This window comes from Protopterus annectens, chromosome 14.part0 (genome assembly GCF_019279795.1).
Source record: "Protopterus annectens isolate FY-2018-M chromosome 14.part0, PAN1.0, whole genome shotgun sequence".
NCBI lineage: Eukaryota > Metazoa > Chordata > Ceratodontiformes > Protopteridae > Protopterus > Protopterus annectens.
Genome location: NC_056748.1, coordinates 1073723230 through 1073736656, shown reverse-complemented (window position 1 = coordinate 1073736656; position 13427 = coordinate 1073723230). Strand labels below are relative to the sequence as shown.

Sequence of the window (13427 nt, the reverse complement as noted above, 5' to 3'; positions counted from 1 at the left end):
GCCATTGATTCCCCACTTTTTTTCCTTTCCCATAAAAGGGTAGAAATATCCATTGTTCAGAAGAATAACCTTTATCTTCTCTCATCTTCTTAGTTCACTCGACTTGTTTGGAAATGGAGCCCACAGTAACTGTCTGCTTTCAGCCACTAGCACTAGCCAGATGGGCGTGGACTGAACCCCACCCCAACCCCACCCCAAAGACTACAGAATGCAGCATCCAGCCATGCCGACCTGTACAGACCTGTCTTTTAGTCCATGTAAAAGGTGAATTTACTTTTGTTCTGTCATCCTTTTCATGCTGTATTGAAAAATGGTACCATGTTTAATGTCTCTGCTCTGTTTGGCCAGTACTTAGTGCTCTACTTTTTGGTTGTTTAATTAGAATAAAAAGTAGCTCCCACTGCACCATAATTGTTAATTGCAGTACAGCACATGAGCAAGACATTCTGATCTTCACTAAAACGTGGCTAAAACCAAACACTAAAGATAAAGTTATCCTTCCTCAGGATACAATATAAGTGTGCACAAAAAAATCAGGATTGGGTGGCAATACTTAAAAGTAGCACTAAACGTCACCAAATACCCACTGAATCTCACCCCAACTTATTACCCCCCCACACTTGAACAAGCACAAAACTATTTGCATTGCTGCCTTAAATGTATTCACCTAGGCAACAACTTTCTCAAAGACCTCCTTCAATGGTTTTCCACTAATGTAAATAAACTATTATCCTTGGAATGAGAAAATAGACTTATTTGCGAGTAAACACCGACTCCCTTACCCTATATTAACATGTTCAGTTTCACTCAAGTAATCACCTCACCTGCTAGAATCGACAAACAAGTAACAGGCACTCATTGCTAGACTGGATCCATACCCCCTCACTCTCTGACATAAGCACCTTCTCCCAGACATCAGTGGCAATCTCTCCACATTTATTAACAAGACAAAGTAATCACACCCCAAACTGACTGTATTAAAATAGGTATGTAGACTCTACTCTTTTAACAAAGACACCTTTCTAAACTACCTCTCCCAATACAACTGGAGTACTTTTTTTTTTTTAAACTGCCACTAGAAGATGCTGTTACCCATTTATGTGACAATGTGAGGTACTGACAGCTATGCCAAGATAAATAGGGTAGTGGATGTGTAACATATGCCAACAGAACTATCTGGAATTTTGTAAAGAATTAGATGTCATTTGTATATCAAATTGATTTGTACAGATGCTTGTGTTGCAAATGTATTTGTAAAGTTGCTTGTGTTAAAAATGTATCAGCAGTGGGTCCTGACTGTATTGTAACTGAATTAAATGTATATGTTTTAACAGAGGATAATGGAAGAGAAGAGGTTAATCATAATCCAGCTTCAAAAACTTTGAAAAATGGTCTGAAATTAAATTGCTGGGCCTAGGCCATAAAGATTGTATCTTACAGTTCTGATTGCAGCCAGAGACAGAATGTCTGGGAAAAACAAGTACTAGGAAGCCTTCTGTATCGTCTTTAGCAGTGAACTAATTGCTGCTCTGGAAGGGTGGCGTTTTGAAACTGTTTTATGACTTCCAGGAACTGCAGTAGATCTTGGCAAGCCTGTGTGTGTGTGTGCCTGTGTGTGTGTGTGTGTGTGTGTGTATTGACAGGGTCTATATTAAATCAGCGAACGCTTAAAGTGAATGCTGATTTACTGACCCCCATGTAAGCGAAAGCTTAAAATCCCGAACACTTAGAACAGTGATTTTTTTTCCCCCGGGGAAAAAATCACTGTTCCAAAAAATGAAAAAAAAACTTTAAAACATTACATAAAGTAGGGGGCTTTGCCCCCCACACCCCCTACTTAAATATACCAACTCCGAGATCGCACTACAGTAATGAAAATGGCAAAATAACGAAGGTGGCCAAGCGATTTCTTTCCCAGGGAAAGATTTCACTTGTATGCCATTTCGGTATTTTGCCATTTTGTGCTTTCAAGTTCAGTCAAGACGCATTTGAAAGAATGCATCTTCGATCATATAATAGGGAACCTATTGACACACATGTGCTAAATCCAGGCAGCTTCTAGCTATGGGGGGGTTGCATGGGAAACATAAGACAGATGACCAGATGTATATGATGTCCTTTTGTAATCCATCACTAAAATAATGTTTAATTCTAGGTGAGACTGAATTCTCTGGGCAGTCTGTTTTTATAACCTTAAAAGGAAGGATCCCTCACCTACTTCATCCCTTCCTTGTTCTAGTAAGTAATCAGGGAATAATAATTATTTAGATCAGTTAGGAAAATATAGTGAAATTAGTTAAGTTGTATTGTTTTTCTGTAACTGCGTGAACCTGTCCCACTAATTCCTGTGATTGAAACTCTGGTGTTGGGTGTAAATGGATAGTTAGTATTTTCATGTTCTTTTATTAAATATATTTAAACTTTCATTGTGGCTAGTCCTTTAGAGAATACCTTTGAGTGTGTTTGTTTATTTATTTGGTGTCACTGTGGCCACTCCTGAAAGCCTTGCTGTTTGGTCAACATTACCATTTGTATTGATATCAATTTCACTCAGTATAATTGGGTACCCTTGCAACAGCTTTGGAGTATCTGGTGGTAGTGTAACTACCTTGTAGTCTGGGCAGAAGGGGGGCATAGCTAGCAAATCTGTGCCAGCCTTTCCCAGGTGTGTGTGATCAATTCTGAGTGCTTGTGTCAGCTGCTTTTGAGCAGGGGCATGAAGCACTGGTTACACAGGCACAGACACACAGGCACAGACACACCTTAGCTTGAACACTCAGCTGCGGTCTCAACTCTATAGCTGTGCCAGTGGAGAGTCCTACTGGGGGACCTGGAGGGAGACAGAGAAGCTCAGACCCTGGACTGAATGTGTTCCTGCGTACTCTTAAGGGAAATTGTACTTGATGCAGAGAGCTGCATTTGGAAATACTGGTTGTATCCATTTTTTTCCAAGTGAACTCCAGTGTCTGTGGTGAGGATTCAGGCTCATTGATTACTGGCCCAGAGTGGGGATGTCACAATTTCAGTAAAACATTCCTTAATATACTAAATGATTTAGCTCCAATAAGAACAAAAAGTAACCATGGTTCATGGCTCAAAAAAAAAAGCTCATGCTAGATAGAGACAAAGTCTGGAAGTCCTGGTATAAAGGCAGAACACAACAAAAGTGAAAATTTTTACCAGGTTAGAAGTCTTTGCAGAAAAAATTGAATTCTTTTACTCACTTCAAGATGAACATCACCAGAATCCCAAGCAATTCTGGACAGCCTTAAAAACTTTACTATATATCCTGGTCAAACCACCATCCCTCCTCCTACCACAAACAATGACACAAACTCCATAATCACCCAGTTCAGCACACACTTAATTCAATCTGTACTCTGTCCGCTGCAATCTAACCCAAACTTCCATCTCTCTGTCCCCACCAGCAATACTCACAATACCCCTCTCATTTCTTTCCACCAAATACCTACCCTCGGCAATCAAAAACAACCTTCAAAAACCCTGAAACCACTGCACCAGCTGCTGGCAGACTCTCACTCAAGTTAGTTGTTAACATCCTGGCATATGTCATCTCAATACTCGTAAACAAATCTATCACAGAAAACTATGTACCCAATGCCCATAAAAAATCACTTTATACCACTTCACAAAGGTGGATCAGCCACACACCTCTCCATCTACAACCCCGATTCAATTTTCTCCCCTCTGTCCAAAATCTTAGTGCAAAAAATCAAAGTTCTGTTGCCACAGATTGCTTAAGAATAGTTTATTGTAGTGAGTAACATATAGCAGTAGATATAAATGTCACAACAGCATAATTTAGATGGTATATAGCAACATAACGGAAAACACAAAATTAACTATCTCTGAACAAGTCTTGTACCAAACTTAACTGCTTTCTCTATCCTAAATATATCTATTATATTACTCCAGTCCAAGTATTTTCCTCTGGAAACCATATCCACCCCCCTATCCTTGGTTCTCAGGCCTCGTCTTCTTTTGCAGTCGTGCAGGTTCGTACCGTGGTCTAACTGTCTCATTATCTAGCATTCCATACACACACATTTCCTTCTAGAAAAGAACATTCTGTAGAATTCCCTTGATCACTGTCATTTCTGCACATCTCATCCTTAGCCAGCAAGATTCTTTTCCTTTCTAATAAACTGTCTTTCCCTGAAACTGAATGTATACATGAAAACAATGTACTACAGTGAATTCACTAAGAATACCCTCACTCTGAGTTTCCACTGATGTTCCTGATGAACGTTTACAGGGGCCTGCTTTTTTAGCTACCTCACAAATGTATCGTATCTGTATTACTAACTACTGTAATCTGGTTTGAATACACGGGCTTTATGCCACCTCCCACTAGAATGTTTGTAATGCACAGTCTGCAAAGTGACACTACCATAGTTAATGCCATTAGAATCAATATAGCTACTAGAAGGTATTTTAAAACTGTCCCACCTCAACCTTGGAATAAGTTTGTAATCCAATCTGTCCATGAGGTGTCACCGAGATCTTGTACCTTGGTCATTACTTCACTCATAATCTGCAAATGTGTCCTAATAGATTCACTTTTATCTGGTATACAACTACAGCATTCCAATCAACCCACAGGTTCCATGCTGGGAAGCCAGGAGGTAATCATGGGCCATACAATACTGGACGACTACCATATGCATCATGGTCATTTCTAAACTGATGTCCTTTATGCTGTCGAGGGTACTATTAGCCAATACCTCCAGCAATTTGGCCAATTTATGCAATTTCCAAATAGCTTTAACAGCTCCCTATGCAGGAAATATAATTGCTCCAGTGATTACCCCATCACCTAGATCCATAGCTTTTAGAGTCTTAAATCCAACTTCTGATGTATGTGTGATGTATCTAAAAGCTGCACAGTATCCTGAAAGTCACTGTTCAAGCATCTCTTAATTCTGTGGTTTGTAAAACTTATTGAGCCAAGTAATTGTCCCATTTTAACACTTTTCTTTTTACCAGGTGGTGGTCTGTAAATATACAACCTGAACTTGAAACTCTGCTTATAAAATTTGGTATTGTGATGTCACTACTCTTACATGAATACATACCTGCATCTATCTTATGTACTTGTGTCAATTCTAAAGAAAATATCCCTTCAGATGTTTGAGACAAATCAATATACATTCGATTTGTAATCTCTTTGTCTACTAAAAAGTCCATAACATAACATTGCATGCAAACAATATATTATTACATCTGTACCATTGATATTGTACTGTATATAAAGAAACATTAAAAAACAGTAAGGTGTAGAGGTTTCATTTTCAGTCACTTGCCATCTTCAGCTGTAATTCTTCTGCTTGTAATCCGATTGTCATAGTGGATGAATGGAGCCTCCCAGACCTTGAAAAATGCACAATCAAGCCCTACACTCCATTGTCCCAAATCACTGCTGAGGTATTGGAAAGGCCTCCTTAAAATTCCAAAGGCCATTGCTGTGTCCCTTGTACAATTATGCCTACCAAACCCCCGTTCTTTTCTCCTGTTCAAGGCTGGATGACTGCTGTGGAAAAGTATGCATTTCAAATAAAAACACCCTTCAAAATATTCACAAATCCACATTTGGCAATGTATGCTGTATCACAGCCTGCAAAGTACAAAAAGCAGTATCATTTTATTGAATTTACATCTGTATTTTTTAACAAGCTTTAATTGATCAACATGCACAATTATAAATGTCCTGTCTCTGTGATTCTTTTCACTTCTGTTGATGTGATATACCAGTGGTCCTACCTGCGTGACTGTACTTGATGTGATATACCAGTGGTCCTACCTGCTTGACTGTACTTGATGTGACATACCAGTGGTCCTACCTGCTTGACTGTAGTGTATGGTCCTTCCCAGTTTGAGGCAAAACAGCCACCAAACACAAATTGCTTCAACATGATCTGCTGACCCTCTTTTAACTGTACCATGTCAGCTGGGTCTCCTTGCATCCTTGTATATCCTGCCTGTATGGAATAAACTTGTGTTGTTGATGGATTCCTGTAAAGTCTGTAACCAAACCAGGTGATGCATTACAGTGAAATAAGAAGGCTGTGATCCCAAAAGTAGGTCAAAAGGAAAATTCAATAGCATTTGTCTTCCTGTCATTAACTTGAAGGATGAGATTCCTGATTTGATATTGGGTGATGCTCCCTGCTCTGTTAACTGCTTAGCCAATGATTTTGGTATGTAGGGCAAAAGTGCCCCCTGCCCTGTTTTGTACATGTGCAGCTTTACTCCACGAACTGAACTGACAACTTCAGTTTGTGCTATTTCATCAGCATTCCCCTGCATTTCCTGGATCTTTGCCAAATCTGCCTCGACTGTCAAGCTCCCTTGGCTCACATCTGTGATACCTCCCACTGCTCTGTGATACCTCCCACTTTGTTCTCCTAATACTGCTCTGCAATAAATCCCACTTTGTTCTCCTCCTACTGCTCTGTGATACCTCCCACTTTGTTCTCCTCCTACTGCTCTGTGATACCTCCCACTTTGTTCTCCTCCCACTGCTCTGTGATACCTCCCACTTTGTTCTCCTCCCACTGCTCTGTGATACCTCCTACTTTGTTCTCCTCTCACTGGTCTGGATATAGAGGAACTCCCTCATTGGCAGCCTATTTTGCTGCTGCATCAGCTACAGAATTGCCAAAAGAAATAAAGATTGCTAGCTTTTACTTGATGTGCCTTTACTTTGCAAATGTTCCATCTATTTCTGTTTTTCCATCCTAGATCATTTAATTTCTGCAAGCTGCTGCATGCTGTAAAGGTTTATCTTTACTGTCTACAAATCCCCAAATATATGGGGAGTGTTGTTACCGCATAGGAGCTGTCACTAATAATGTTCAACTGACTCTGTCCATACTGTTTTATAACATATAAAACAGATTCCAATGCCACTCGTTAGGCTGACAAATGCCCAAGAAGCTTGGTCATATGGCTCTCTGGTTTGGTTAGTGTAAGCTGCAAATCCTGTGTAATCTGTGCCTTCATAAAATCTAGAACCATTTACATAAACACACCTGGCCTCTGCATTGAATTGTTCTGAAAAAAGTTGAATTAGGAATTGTGTCAATCTGTTTTTCACAAGTATGAGTAGTCCCCTCATACAGCAACTGTTGAGACAAATATTTTCCCCAACCTCTATTGACATGTTCTTCTGTTCTAAAGCTATAATCCAGTTGGAAATTGTAGCTTGAGTCACAGTTCTACATCTGTCTGAATACAGTAGGGTCTTGACTGTATGATGTGGTGTTTGCACTATTTTTGGAAAAAACTGTGTGATGGATTCTGACTGTTGAATTCCCCAGTATATGCAACCAACCTAGCTACCAAAATATTACCCCACCTGACCTTACCTTCCTTTCACTCTTCTATACTCTTCCTCCCCCCACTCCTCCATACTACTGTAGTTTTCTTCTGTCTTCCTCTTTTAAAAAAACTCAGCAGTTAGACTGTGACTCTTGTCTAAGAACGTGATACTTGACTATATAAATACTAAGATCTTCCTTTTCTCCAAGTTAATTAGCTGTTACTATTACTGCTGTACTATAGCTCGCTAACTTTTTTAACATCTTCTAAAAGTATACATGCAGTCCCCTAACCATCTTTTTCAGGTGACTTCAAACTACATAACATTTTATAATGTACACCAACTGTCTACCTAAAAAGATGGAAATAGATTAATTGTATCAATTTGTATCCCTTTATTCCTTGTTCTGCAGTGGTTACTATGTAAATGTGTAACAACTGTCTATGTTAATAGAACTACCTTGTAACTTATTGTAAGATAAACTCCCGCACGTACATTTTAATTCTCTGTACTTCACACATTAAAATGTTGACAGAATCCGGAGCTTTCTCCCTGGGCCTCCACTGAAAATGCATTCCTGACCCAGTTGGACTTTCCTGGTTAGCAAATGTCAAATAAATAAATATAGCTAACAAAGTCTTCACACAAGTGTGATAAATTTTTTACGCTTATGATAACATTCTGCTGAAAATGCAATGGTTCTTAGCCTGGTCTGGATACCTTGCTGTAAAGTATATGGGTATTTCTGGGGCAAAAACTTCAGAAATGTCATTTCCCACTGTTGCTTGCAAATAAAAGGGGTATTCTGCTGATGATATAATTAATTCAGTAACTATTGCCAGTTTCTGTTTGTCTCTACTGCCTTTTTACCTCTTCTGAACATACCACAATTGTAGTACTGGGAAACTTTGCAGTAATCATTTTCAACAAAGGGTCTGCATTACTGCATAGTCTTCTATAAATTCCCTGTTTTAATTCATAATTCCTAAAAATTTCTGCAGATCTTGAATTGTGGTAGGCAAGGGCATGCTCAAAATAGACTGCACTCTTTCCCTGCATGGGGTTTGAACCTGGGGTTGTACAGTCACCCCCAAGAATTTGACCTCCTGTTGCTTTAACTGCATTTTACTGGCATTTACTTTAAACCCAGCATTTTGTAAAACATCAGGTAGCATCTGCACGTGCTCCTTTTCTGTTTCTGTATCAGGATATCACCTGTATATTATAACACTTTATCACCATAATTCAATGGCCTCATTACCTGTGCCAATGGTCAATGAAACAGCAATGGAGAATTTATAAAACCCATTGGTAGACGTGTCATCAAATACTGAGCATCCTCGGAGTTAAAAGCAAAATGTTTCTGTGAGGGTTCAGCTAAAGGTATAAAAAAATCCATTTGCTAAATCAATATCTGTAAACCATTTACTCTGTGGATCTAGTATAACAGCCATTTTAGGGCTACCAGGCACCACATGTACTGCTGGGGTGTAATTTAACATCCTTTTCAGGTGTACCAGGCACCACATGTGCTGCTGGGGTGGGGTACTTGTTTACTAGCCTCAAGTCTAATACTAATCTGTAAGTACCAGTCTTTATCTTTGCTGGCCATATGGGGTGAATTTGATGGACCTGACCCTTTAATTATAATGGCTTTTCCTTACCAATCTATAATGAATTTATGGATATCTTCCACTGTTTCTCGGGGAATGAAAATACTGTTTTTGTTAGGGTGGTAACCTTGTCTGTAGGTTCCTCTGCTGTTACAATGGCAGTGGCAACCAGATCACAATCTGTTTTGCCTTTGGCCCATAATTTTGGAAACTTTTGCATCAACTGATATTTTAAATCCTGCACCTCACCTGTGCAGTCTACCACACACATCTTTTTGAACATTTGTTCTGTCTGTACCACTGTACATAGCACATTTTTTTTCCTCCATGATATTTTATTAAAATCTATCACAGCACCTAATTCTAACAATGTCCATTCCCAAAATGATACTGTCACATTGACGATGTGACAAGAATTTTACTGTTACCTTTTTCCCAGGCTTACTGTTACCTTTTTCCCAGGCTGATTGGCTTTACTCAGGCATATCATTTCCAAATGCTTGCTGCTGACTGCAGCTACCTTTGACTCTTCAAGTCCTGGTAGCATTAGAACTGTACTTTGGGCCCTCTGTCAGAGCTCCCTTTGTAACTGAGACAGAACCCCCCCCCCCATGTCACTTAGTACACTGTGCCATAATTCATTTCCCAGGAATAATGAAATGTATGGTCTGCCATCCTTTCCAACATTAAATGAAGTCAAACTCACCAGTTGATCTTGTTCTGAATCACCACACCATTCATAAATATTCTGAAAGTTGTCTACTGTAGCACTAGCAATCACATTGTCTTGAGATACAGCAAACTTCTGGTCATTCCTCTGGCTGAAACTTTGTACATCGTTTACACTGTCATTTTTAATTGTGCCAGACTGAACTGTCTATAAAAAAAACTAGCAGCATCTCCTGTGGTCTGCTTCCCCACCAGTACAGTATGTGCACTCCTTTCAGAAATCAATAAATCCGTGTGAACATCACACTGAGAAGGAGCTGTAGGCACGGTCAGTGCTGTGTCTGGGTCAGATTTGAAACTTTTCAGACAAGGATACAATGAATCGTACTGTGAATAACAAGGTAGTCTGTCAGTGATCTCACTCACTGCAGCACCCTCTGACCTTTTAACCTGCCTGGCCTTATCATAAGATCATAGGTTACCAGATAATGGCCCTGGGGCCTTTACAAGCCTAACCAAGAGTTTATCCCCAAAAAGAAACCTCAGTCAGCACCTGTCACCCCTGTTATTGAGGGACACACGTGGAACCCCTGGGACAATTCTGTGGTTTCTCATACACTCATCAAGGTTGCACGTGAAGAGGTTGAGTGAGGTGCTGTATTTGACATGTATAGGAAGTCTAGTCCAGAGACAGGGCAGCTTCTGGGAGACAAACCTGTCTTTCTAGCAGGTTTTGTTGATGTCACATGTTGGATTTAGGGCTTTCAAGTTAGTAATGTGAGAGGCATTAGACTTGTGGATATGGAGCATCTCTAGTAGGGCAAGGTCTGAAGTTGCCTTGTAGGTGAGACACAGATCACCCCTGAGCAATCTGTACGATACCAAGTAGAGTGATAGTGATTTGAGCCTGTCCACACAGGACAGGTGTTGGAGGCCATGGATTCTCTCTGTGAGGTATTTCTGTGTCCTTTCCAGTTGGTGCAAATGTTTGGAGAGGTACATACCAAACGGGGCGTTGTACTCAATTATTGGTCTAATGAGGAAGGGGTGTAGTAAGAGGTAATAACCTCCTGTTTTCTGGATGCAATCCCTATACTTATGGATGAATCAAGTAAAAATTCTGACCACTTCTGCTACACGATGGTCAAATGTGAGATTGTTAACCTGAGTACCCAGGTCTCTCACTGCAGGTTTTGTGTTTAGGGGATTGCCACTGAAAAAATTCAACTGCTGCCCTGCTTCCTGTTGTGGTTGTTGGAGTCCATCTCACAGGTGCAATTTCTGTATCTACTGGAAAGATTTTATTACTTGTATCTGATGCTTGAAAACTCTGCTTTTGTCTAATGATTAAATGGACTGTCTCTTCCAATGTTTTGGCTGTAGCAACCACAGTCAGGTTAATTACTATAACAAGTCCCTGAAGTCTTGGCAAAAATGCTTCAACAGCTGTTTCTGTCCATCATCCTGTGCCATTTCTCTGTCAGAATAATTGCACACTTCTGCATATGCTCTGAAATAATCCCTTCCTGTCATCCCATTTGGGTAGTAACTGTAATAGTTTTGATCAATGATACAATTTCTGAAGTGTGGTTACACTCACTGAATCTGCAGCCCAAGTTTCTAACTGATGTGCGAACTGCCCTTGATCTCTCGTGTCTTTTGCAGCTGATTTGAAGTGCTGTTTATTATAACTGATGTGCTAACCGCCCTTGATCTCTCATGTCTTTTGCAGCTGATTTGAAGTGCTGTTTATTATAACTGATGCGCTAACCGCCCTTGATCTCTCATGTCTTTTGCAGCTGATTCGAAGTACTGTTTATTATAACTGATGCACTAACCACCCTTGATCTCTCATGTCTTTTGCAGCTGATTTGAAGTACTCTTTATTATAACTGATGTGCTAACCGCCCTTGATCTCTCATGTCTTTTGCAGCTGATTTGAAGTACTGTTTATTATAACTGATGCGCTAACCGCCCTTGATCTCTCGTGTCTTTTGCAGCTGATTTGAAGTACTGTTTATTATAACTGATGTGCTAACCGCCCTTGATATCTCATGTCTTTTGCAGCTGATTCGAAGTACTGTTTATTATAACTGATGTGCTAACCGCCCTTGATCTCTCATGTCTTTTGCAGCTGATTTGAAGTACTGTTTATTATAACTGATGCGTTAACTGCCCTTGATCTCTCATGCCTTGATCTCTCATGTCTTTTGCAGCTGATTCGAAGTACTGTTTATTATAACTGATGCACTAACCGCCCTTGATCTCTCATGTCTTTTGCAGCTGATTTGAAGTGCTGTTTATTATAACTGATGTGCTAACCGCCCTTGATCTCTCGTGTCTTTTGCAGCTGATTTGAAGTACTGTTTATTATAACTGATGCGCTAACCGCCCTTGATCTCTCATGCCTTGATCTCTCATGTCTTTTGCAGCTAATTTGAAGTACTGTTTATTATAACTGATGTGCTAACCGCCCTTGATCTCTCATGTCTTTTGCAGCTGATTTGAAGTGCTGTTTATTATAACTGATGCACTAACCGCCCTTGATCTCTCATGTCTTTTGCAGCTGATTTGAAGTACTGTTTATTATAACTGATGTGCTAACCGCCCTTGATCTCTCATGTCTTTTGCAGCTGATTTGAAGTACTGTTTATTATAACTGATGCGCTAACCGCCCTTGATCTCTCATGTCTTTTGCAGCTGATTTGAAGTATCAGTTTATTATAACTGATGCGCTAACCGCCCTTGATCTCTCATGCCTTGATCTCTCATGTCTTTTGCAGCTGATTTGAAGTACTGTTTATTATAACTGATGCGTTAACTGCCCTTGATCTCTCATGTCTTTTGCAGCTGATTTGAAGTGCTGTTTATTATAACTGATGCGCTAACCGCCCTTGATCTCTCATGTCTTTTGCAGCTGATTTGAAGTACTGTTTATTATAACTGATGCGCTAACCGCCCTTGATCTCTCATGTCTTTTGCAGCTGATTTGAAGTACTGTTTATTATAACTGATGTGCTAACCGCCCTTGATCTCTCATGTCTTTTGCAGCTGATTTGAAATACTGTTTATTATAACTGATGTGCTAACCGCCCTTGATCTCTCATGTCTTTTGCAGCTGATTTGAAGTACTGTTTATTATAACTGATGCACTAACCGCCCTTGATCTCTCATGTCTTGATGTCTCATGTCTTTTGCAGCTGATTTGAAGTACTGTTTATTATAACTGATGCGCTAACCGCCCTTGATCTCTCATGTCTTTTGCAGCTGATTTGAAGTACTGTTTATTATAACTGATGCGCTAACCGCCCTTGATCTCTCATGTCTTTTGCAGCAGATTTGAAGTACTGTTTATTATAACTGATGTGCTAACCGCCCTTGATCTCTCATGTCTTTTGCAGCTGATTTGAAGTACTGTTTATTATAACTGATGCACTAACCGCCCTTGATCTCTCATGTCTTTTGCAGCTGATTTGAAGTACTGTTTATTATAACTGATGCGCTAACCGCCCTTGATCTCTCATGTCTTTTGCAGCTGATTTGAAGTACTGTTTATTATAACTGATGCACTAACCGCCCTTGATCTCTCATGTCTTTTGCAGCAGATTTGAAGTACTGTTTATTATAACTGATGTGCTAACCGCCCTTGATCTCTCGTGTCTTTTGCAGCTGATTTGAAGTACTGTTTATTATAACTGATGCGTTAACTGCCCTTGATCTCTCATGCCTTGATCTCTCATGTCTTCTGCAGCTGATTTGAAGTGCTGTTTATTATAACTGATGTGCTAACCGCCCTTGATCTC

General features: G+C 39.9%; 1 protein-coding gene across 1 annotated transcript in view; it reads left to right on the top strand.

Annotated features, from left to right (window-relative positions):
- The window catches only part of LOC122788763 (outer dynein arm protein 1-like), a 683950-nt gene that overhangs the window by 244657 nt on the left and 425866 nt on the right, over positions 1 to 13427 (top strand). The gene's annotated exons all lie outside the window — the stretch shown is intronic.